General features: G+C 47.5%; 1 pseudogene across 1 annotated transcript; it reads right to left on the bottom strand.

Annotated features, from left to right (window-relative positions):
- Positions 1 to 839: 839 nt before the first annotated feature.
- LOC308272285 (centromere protein N-like) lies at positions 840 to 7,485 on the bottom strand (annotated as a pseudogene). Its single transcript has 2 exons — positions 6,783 to 7,485; positions 840 to 912 (listed from the first exon to the last, which is right to left on the bottom strand). The product of its transcript is annotated as a centromere protein N-like (transcript).
- Positions 7,486 to 8,732: the final 1,247 nt, after the last annotated feature.

Below are 8,732 nucleotides of genomic sequence, written 5' to 3'. Positions count from 1 at the left end.
TTAAAACAGATTTTTTTTTTTTTTTGGTGGTACTGGGGATAGAACCCAGGGGCTTTCTACCTCTGAGCTATACTCCCAGACCTGTTTTTATATTTTTATTTGGAAACAGGGTCTCACTAAGTTGCTGAGAGCTCACTCAGTAGCTGAGGCTGGCTCTGAACCTGCGCGATCCTCCTGTCTCAGCCTCCCAAGCGCGGGGATGACAGGCGTGCCCACCACGCCCAGCTGAAAACAGACTTTAAAAAGAAGAAAATGGGCTCTGAGTATGTAGAGATTGGGGTTCATCTGGAGCCCACAGCGGGATTACAGGCACGAGAGTCCGTGCTGTGCTTTACTTTGGGTTTTGCTTGCTTGCTTGTTTTTGCTTCTGTTTATTTCTATTGCTGCTGCAGATGTGTTCATACTTAATGTAACTCCTTTCTGGAGGGTGCTGGCAATTGAACCCAGAACCTCATTCATGCTAAGACAGCCGTACCCCTGAGCTACACTCCAGCCCTTGCTGTGACGTCCAGTGTGGTGTGGCCTCAGTTAAACCAAAGTGACCGCGTTGGGCTCCCTGCTCGGGGTCAGGGAGCATCTGCCATGAAAGAACGGAGTTCTGCTTCCTCCTCCCCACGCCGGTACCTTCGTCATGTTTGACGATTTCTGCTCCAAGAGCTCAGATGTGCAGGAGGAGTCCATCTGAAGAGGGAATGGTTCTGTAGTGAGGTGGAGACTGTCCACCTCATAAGCCTACTGAGAACGCTCAGCCTGCTTCATTCAGGGCCTCGGACGATGCTCCAGCAAGGGCACGGAACTTTAACATGGACCCCCTCCTCCTCCTCCTCCTCCTCCTCCTTTCACACGTGTGGAGCACACTCCAGGACAGACACGCTGTGGGTGTCGTGTGGATTCCCACAGTGGGAGGCTCCTCTGAGTAAGACACAAGGTGACCGCGGTGGGCAGGGAGGGTTAGCTCGGGCCTCATCCAGGGCGAAGCCACGGGACGATGGCCCTGGAGGGCAGAGTAGTCACGAGAGCCACTCAGCAACCAAGTGGGACTGACTCCAGAGGAGCCTGCACATCCATCTGGGGCCCGCAGAGCAGCCAGCTCCAGCCGCCCGCAAGAGGAGACGCCACCAAGACAGCGGAGGGGCTGCCCGTGTCTACATAATAAACAGTGACCTCTGGGGAAGAGTCACATTTCCTCAAGGTTTTCTATTTGTGTCCGGTGAGCTCAGTGTGAAATATGAAAGGGCCGCTCTCCGAGCGCTGTTAATACCAGGCTCTTCTGCTGTGTAAATAGGACGGAGGCTTCAAAGCCAGGTTCCATTACCCCTGGCCTGCTGACCGGAGTTGGGATGCTTACGCTGCTATTGCTGCTGCTGCTGCTATTGTGGTGGTGGTGGTGTTTATTATTATTATTAATTATTATTTTGTGTGTGGTACTGAGGATGGAACCCAGAGACACTCTATCTCTGAGCTACAACCCCGGCCCTATTTTATCCTCCTATTTGAATCAGGGTCTAAGTTGTGGAGGGCCTCACTAAGTAGCTGAGGCTGGCAGAGAACCTGCGATCCTCTTGTCTCAGCCTCCCAAGTACTGGGATTACAAGTGTGCAGCACCATGCCTGGCTTTATTAGTAGTAGTAAAATATTGTTTAGATCACCCCAGGACCATGAAAGCTTAGGGCAAAGCGTTTCCCAAAACTGCAATTGCAAATAACCATATTTGAGTCTGACTCCTGTCTCCTTAATTTTCTGAAATTGTCCCAGGGGAGAACCCGGTGATCTGAACAGCGAGGAGGATCGTGGAGAGCTTTTTCAGGGCTCTGATTACACTGAAAAATTGTTTTATTTTCTTTCTCTTCTACTTTTTTTTTTTTTTTTTTACAAGTCCTGTACATATTTGAGGTTTCTCTGCCACGGCCTATCTAGATTTTAAGCCTGTGTAGCATGCAATTGGGAATAAATTATTTCCCCACAAGCAGATGAGTTATCAAGAATTCTTAAAGCATGTGTGGCTTTGCATACCTGTAATCTCAGTACATGAAGGCTGAAACAGAAGGATCGTAGGTTCAAGGCCAGCCTCAACAATTGAACAAGACTCTGTTTCAAAAAATAAAAAGGAGCCAGGCATGGTGATACATGCCTGTAATCTTAGTACTTGGGAGACTGAGACAGAAGGATCACAGATTCAAAGCAATTTAGTGTGACCGTCTCAAAATAAGAAAGAAGCCAGGTGTGGTGGCACATGCTTGTAATCCCAGTACTTGGGAGGCCGAGACAAGAGGATCGCAGGTTCGCGACGAGCCTCAGCTACTTAGTGAAGTCGTCTGCAATTTAGTGAGACCCTGTTTCAAAATGAAAAATAAAATAGGGTGGGGTGTATGGCTCAGAAATAGACTGCTCCTGGGTTCCATCTCCTGTACCACGTATTCACAAAGAAATAAAATAGGGCTGGGAATGTAGCTTAGAGGTAAAGCACCCCTCCCTGGTTTCAACCCCGAGAGAGAGAGAGAGAGAGAGAGAGAGAGAGAGAGAGAAGAGAAGAGGAGAGGAGAGGAGAGGAGAGGAGAGGAGAGGAGAGGAGAGGAGAGGAGAGGAGAGGAGAGGAGAGGAGAGGAGAGGAAGAGAAGAAGGGAAGGAGGGAGGGAGGGAGGGAGGGAGAGAGGAGAGAGAGAATTTCTAACCCCTGAAAAACATCAAGAAAATAAACCTATGAGAGAATTCTGTCCTCAGCAGAGATTGCCTCAAAAACATCCAGGTGTGCCAGGTGTGGTGGATTACACCTGTAATCTCAGTTCTTGTGAGACTGAGGCAGAGGAGGGTTCGAGGCCAGCCTCAGCAACTAGCAAGGCCCTCAACAACTTAGCAAGACCCTGTTTCAAGATTAAAAATAAAATAGGGCTGGGAGTGTAGTTCAAGACGTAGAAGGTGCCGGGCTCAATCCCTAGCACCATATAAAGGGTGTTCTGGTAACCATCCCGTGATAGGTGGTTCCGGAACTAGTTACTTTCTGCATTAAACACTGTTTACAAGAGATATCATAGGAAATGGGCTTTAGACTTTTTTCCACCAAGCATTTCTTCCATCTTTTTTCAGTGAAATTCACTTTTCTTAGGCACCATCTCATCAATTCACCGTTTGTGACATTTCCGAAGCCCTGATTCAGTGTCTCCGCACCCCCTCTGGCCCACCAAGCGAGGCTTTCAGAATGTCACCACTGTGAGCACTGGTCTGTCCCTGTGAGAAGACTTGAGTTCTGGGAGGTAGAGGACGGGACGGGCTCAGCATTCATCCTTCTGAGGCCCCACCTCAGAAGGTGTGCTGAATACCTCCTGACACGTGTTGCTAATGGCTACATCCTACCTGAGGAGGACTTAAAGAGTATCACCTAATGGATGCGGGATCTTTCTCTACATATATTCTGGGGATTAAATCCAGAGCATTCTACCTTTGAGTTACACCCCGCAGTATCTATTTTACTTTTTATTTTGAAACTAAGTTGTTGAGGGTCTCCCGAAATTGCTGAGACTGTCCTCGAATCTGCAATCCTCCTGTCTCAGCCTCCCAAGTACTGGATTACAGATGTGCACCACTATGCCTGGGTCTGAACTCAAAACATAACTGATACAAGCATGTTAAGACCTAAATTTCTTTCTTTCTAATGTATAGGATGATTTTTTGTGTGTTTGTTTGTTTACTAATTACAAATGTTTAGTTAAAGAGCAGAATAGTGCTAGATAAGAAAAAAGGTAGCTAAACTCTGGCAAAAGAAACTCAGTGTAAGTTTGTTTTGGGGGGGGAGTTTTTTGGGGGGGGGTTGGTGGTACTGCGGTTCCTGGAAGCCCTTCTACCTCCGGGCTACACTCCCAGACACCTATTTTTATATTTTTATTTGGAAACAGGGTCTCTTAAGCCAGCGAGTCTGGCTCTGAACCAGTGCAATCCTCCTGTCTCTGCCTCCCAAGCGTGGGGATTACAAGCATGCGCCACCACACCCAGCTTCAGTGTAAGTTTTTAAAGGGTGTAGATTCACAGCCACATGCTGCAAAGGAAAGCTCAGGCTTTGAGTCCTGTCACACGTTTCCAACTCCTTCCCATTATTTACTGTGTGAGGCTTTTTAATGAAAGAGGTTTGACTCTCTTCCTCCCTAACTCTTCCTTAGCCGTAATTTAATAATAGTCAGGTCGGCAATGTCTTAATTGAGATCTCTTTTCCACTTAGACCTCTAATTGCACCCAGAATTCGAGTTCCATTTACTTTGAGATTGCTCTTTGAGAGGACACTGATACTGCACGCCAAGTGTTCTCTAATCACTAATAAACGATGCACTAAATGGCAAATTTTCGTCGAGTGATTTATGTTCTTTCTTTCCAGATTGCCTTAATTGCTCCGAACATAAATCTGAGAAATGGTGGTTAAAGCGTTGCAGCCTTTGGAAGATCTAGTATTAGTTCGTAATCTCTTCTGATAGAATTTGAAACGCTCAATTATCTGAAAAAAGGCAGTACATTAGTCGAGGAGCGTCGTTCCCGGAGGCTGTAGGGCCAGGCCAAGCCGCCCAGCCCCAGGAGAGGTCACCTGGCCCCTGGGAACGAGTGCTCACCTGCAAGGAACTATGTCTCTCTGTCTTTCCTGCTACAGATCGCGTCTGGAATGTCCCCCAAAAGCTCATGTGTTGGAAGTGTGTTTCCCGGTGCAACAGTGTTCAGAGGTAAAATTATTGAATCAGGGATCCAATCTGATCAGTGGGTAAATACACCGAAGGATAATTATTTGAACGGACTTACTGGGTGACATCTTCAGCCAATAGGGTGTGGCTGTGGCCTGGAGGACATCTGTCCCTGGTTGCTTCCTCTCTCTCTCTCTCTCTCTCTCTCTCTCTCTCTCTCTCTCTCTCTCTTTCTCCCCCCCCCCCCAGTGTGCCAAGTTGAGCTCCTGTCCAGTGCTGTGGTTCTCCCATGACCTAGCCTTCAAACCAGCCAACTCTGGACTGCACCTCTGAACTCCTAGCCCAAATAAACCTTCCCTCCTCGATGGCATCCATGCCAGGTATTTTTGTCACAGCATGAAAAAGTGTACTAAAACAGCCCTTCTTAAAGATTTTAAAAATAAATAAATAAAAATAAAACAGCTTGTCTTTTTAATTAATTACCTCTAAATTTTACCTCCTAAGTACCTCTCCTACCTGATCTTCACCAACACCACAGCTCCCACCCACGTCCAAGCCCTAAGCTGTTCGCCTCTTGCCTGAACTCCTCCCATGCTGAGACGTCTGCAGCCCTCCTCTGATACCTGATTGCAGCCTGTGGAAGACCCAGAGACGGGGACTCCAGCCAAGCCATGACCAAATTACTGACCCACAGAACTGTGAGCTAATACACAGTTAATAATTACACCTCTGTGTTTGGGGGTCATTTGTTATACAGCAAAACACAACTTATAAACCTGTCATGCCATCCCCTGCTTTTCTTCAATATCACCTTCTTTGGGGGGGAGGCACTAGGGATGGAACCCAGGGGCATTCTACTTCCAAGCTATACCCCAGCCCTGTTTTTTTTTTTTTCTTTTCTTTATTTTGAAAGAGGGTCTCACTGAGTTACAAAGGGCCTTACTCAGTAGCTGAGGCTGTCCACCAACCACTATCCTCCTGTCCCAGCCTCCCAAATATTTTGTTTGGAAACCGGGTCTCACTAAGTTACTGAGAGCCTCACTAAGTAACTGAGGCTGGCTTCGAACCTGTGCGATCCTCTTGTTTCCGCCTCCTGAGGGCTGGGATAACAAGCGTGCACCACCACGCCCAACTTTCAAAACTTCTTCATAAATGAGTAGGTCTATGACTCATGCACACTCCTGCCTTGTGCTTCCAGGAAGGGCCTTTTTCCACTCTCATAGATGTGCATATAAATACATCATACAGACTAGTGTGTCGCAGCCTATACCATCCAGGTCTGTGTAGGTACACTTTATATCTGCAGAACAAAATCACCAAAGGACGCTGGGTGTGGCGGTGCGTGCCTGTGATCCTGGTGTTCAGGAGGCTGAGACAGGAGGATCACAAGTTTGAGGCGAGCCCCAACAACATAGCAAGACTAGCAAGCCCCTGATTCAAAATTAAAAAAAGGCTAAGAGTGTAGCTCAGAAGAAAAATGTCCAGACACACACACACACACACACACACACACCACCTCATGATACATTTCTAAGAACTTATCATGTCATTTAGTGATGTCTGGCCACACAGTGGGGCAAGAACCAGCCTTTACAATAATATGCAACCGGACATCTGAATGTGTCCAGTGAAGAGCTCCCATAAAATTAATCATCTAAGACATATTAATGGGAAACCTTTCTACCCATATTTTAAAACTGAGCAGCCAGAATCGTTGGATATGCAACCCCTGCAATAGCAACTTAATGGACCCAATTCTGCTTTCCAAATGGACCCATTTTATGATTCTCTTAGAAATTTTGAGTTGAGCGCAGTTTCGTGGCGCTTCTTTCAGGGACTTGAAGCTTAACATTAAATCCCTAGAAACTAGCCATTGGAGGGTGACCATTCTAAGATGGAGGACGGGCAAGAGTGAAAGAAAGGACGTCAGCCACTGGGCCACGGACACACGGCTCCCAGGACTCATCTCTAAAGTTTACCGACGGAATCCATCCAGCCGGCCATCGACTGGAATTCCTGTGCGCGGTAGACAAGGAGCCACTAGCAATACCACTAGCATACCTAAAAGAATAACAATTCCTTCGTATGATCAAATACCCAAGTACTGCGACTTCCAAGCCACACTCATCTGATTCATCTCTGACTTTAACTTCATCCATTCCCTTGCTGGGTGTGCAGGCAAGCCACGGAGAAAGCGGTCCATCTGCAATACCGGCTGGTGCTCAGGATGGCAACGCTTCCTTCCAAAAGATGCGGGCTAGAGAATTGTATCAGGCACCGGAGGGGCTCCTGGCTCGCAGCCACGGGGCCTCCGTTTAAGTCACTTCTGAACTTCGTCTCAAGCTTAGAGTGTGCAAACTCTGGTTGTGGCTGAGGATGGTCTCCAAAGGTTTCTCGAGTGACTCTTTGGAAAACGCATGAAAACATGCGTTTTCATGAATGATCCTTGAATCCATATTTCTATCGGGTCCCAGTCTTCTTTCCTGGAGAGCTGTGCTTTCCAGGGTCCTGATTATACTGTTTAAACACAATGGCCATGCAGGTGCCAGCTTCCCGGGCAGTTTTCACAGTCTGATGGTGTTTGCTGACGATTGTGGACTTGACCCAGAAGGGTTTACTGCTCTTCAGTGATGCAGATGTGAGGGCACAGGGCGTCTGGGAACAATGCCTACACAGGTAGGCTTGTGCTGTTTTGCCTTTATGCTCTGTGTCCCCCAGGCAATTCACACCCAGACTGCATTCTCCATGTCTCTGAAGGTGACCGGCACATTTTTTTTACTGCTCTCTGAAGAATTCTAAGCAAGGTGTGGTGGCGCACGCTTGTCATCCCAGCATTTGGGAGGCTGAGACAAGAGGATCTGGGTTCTTGGACAGCCTCAGCTACTTAATGAGGCCCTCTGCAACTCAGTGAGACCCGGTTTCAAAATAAAGAATAAAAAAAAAATGTGACTAGGGGTGTCGCTCGGAAGTAGAATGCCCCTGGGTTCCATCTCTAGCACTGAAAATAAATAAAAATAAAATAAAATAAAAGGGCTACGTCACTGGGACTCGCACCCTTCTCCACACATAGCAGAACCGGGCCTGAAGCACAGAGTCCTTTCTCTGCCATGGGTTTATGCTCTGCAGTTGGTTTTCAGACAGAAAATCCCAGGCTTTTAAGACTGTCATCATCTCCTGCATGGGGATTTTCAAGATGGTCCTCCTGGTAAACTCGGCCAAACTCACATCCGTCTCTTTGGCGCTGCAATGATTTCTGCCCGGAAGGTTTTTCCTGTACACATTCATGCGTGGGTGACTCTCTGTCAGCATGCAGGTGCCTTCCTCAGCTTGCTATTGCTGTGGCAAAGACCTGAGATAAACAGCTCTGAGGAGGAACGACTGAGCTGGGCTCCCGTTGGAGTCCAAGGGCTTGCCGACCGCTTTGAGCCCGCGGAGGCTGGTGCCTCACGGAGCCTGGGGCAGGGTCCCCTCATCTCCTGGAGGGGGCCCACGGCTCCCGCCGCCTCAGCAGCGACTCTCCTTGATACACTTTTTCTGTTAGACAAATCTAGTAGAGTGAAAATGGACTTCAGTCCCTCTGCTTGGTGTAAATGTCATGATGAAAAAATATATATCTCTTTCAAAAATAATAAGTAAGAACAAATCATTATAATGGAAAGTACAAATGTGTGGATTTTTTTTTTTTTTTTTTAGGTACTGGGGGTGGAACTCAGGGGCATTCTACCTCCAGCCCTACTTTTTATTTTTTATTTTGAAACAGGGTCTCACTGAGTTGCAGAGGGCCTCTAAGTAGCTGAAGCTGGCTGTGAACTACGATCCTCCTGTCTCAGCCTCCCAAATGCTGGGATTACAAATGTGCGCCACACGCCCGGCGTGAAGTGGTTTTTTTAACTACCATCTAAAAAGAAGCGTAGTGGAGCACGCTTGTAATCCCAGCATTCTGGAGGCTGAGACCGGAGGATCGCGGTTCACTGACAGCCTCAGCTACTTAGTGAGGCCCTCTGCAACTCAGTGAGATCCGGTTTCAAAATAAAAAATAAAAAATGGGGCAGGGGCTGTAGCTCAAAGGTCTAA

Source organism: Muscardinus avellanarius (assembly GCF_963383645.1).
Source record: "Muscardinus avellanarius genome assembly, chromosome: 13".
Classification (NCBI taxonomy): domain Eukaryota; kingdom Metazoa; phylum Chordata; class Mammalia; order Rodentia; family Gliridae; genus Muscardinus; species Muscardinus avellanarius.
The sequence above is the reverse complement of the archived record's forward strand: the minus strand, read 5'-3'. Positions and strand labels throughout refer to the sequence as shown.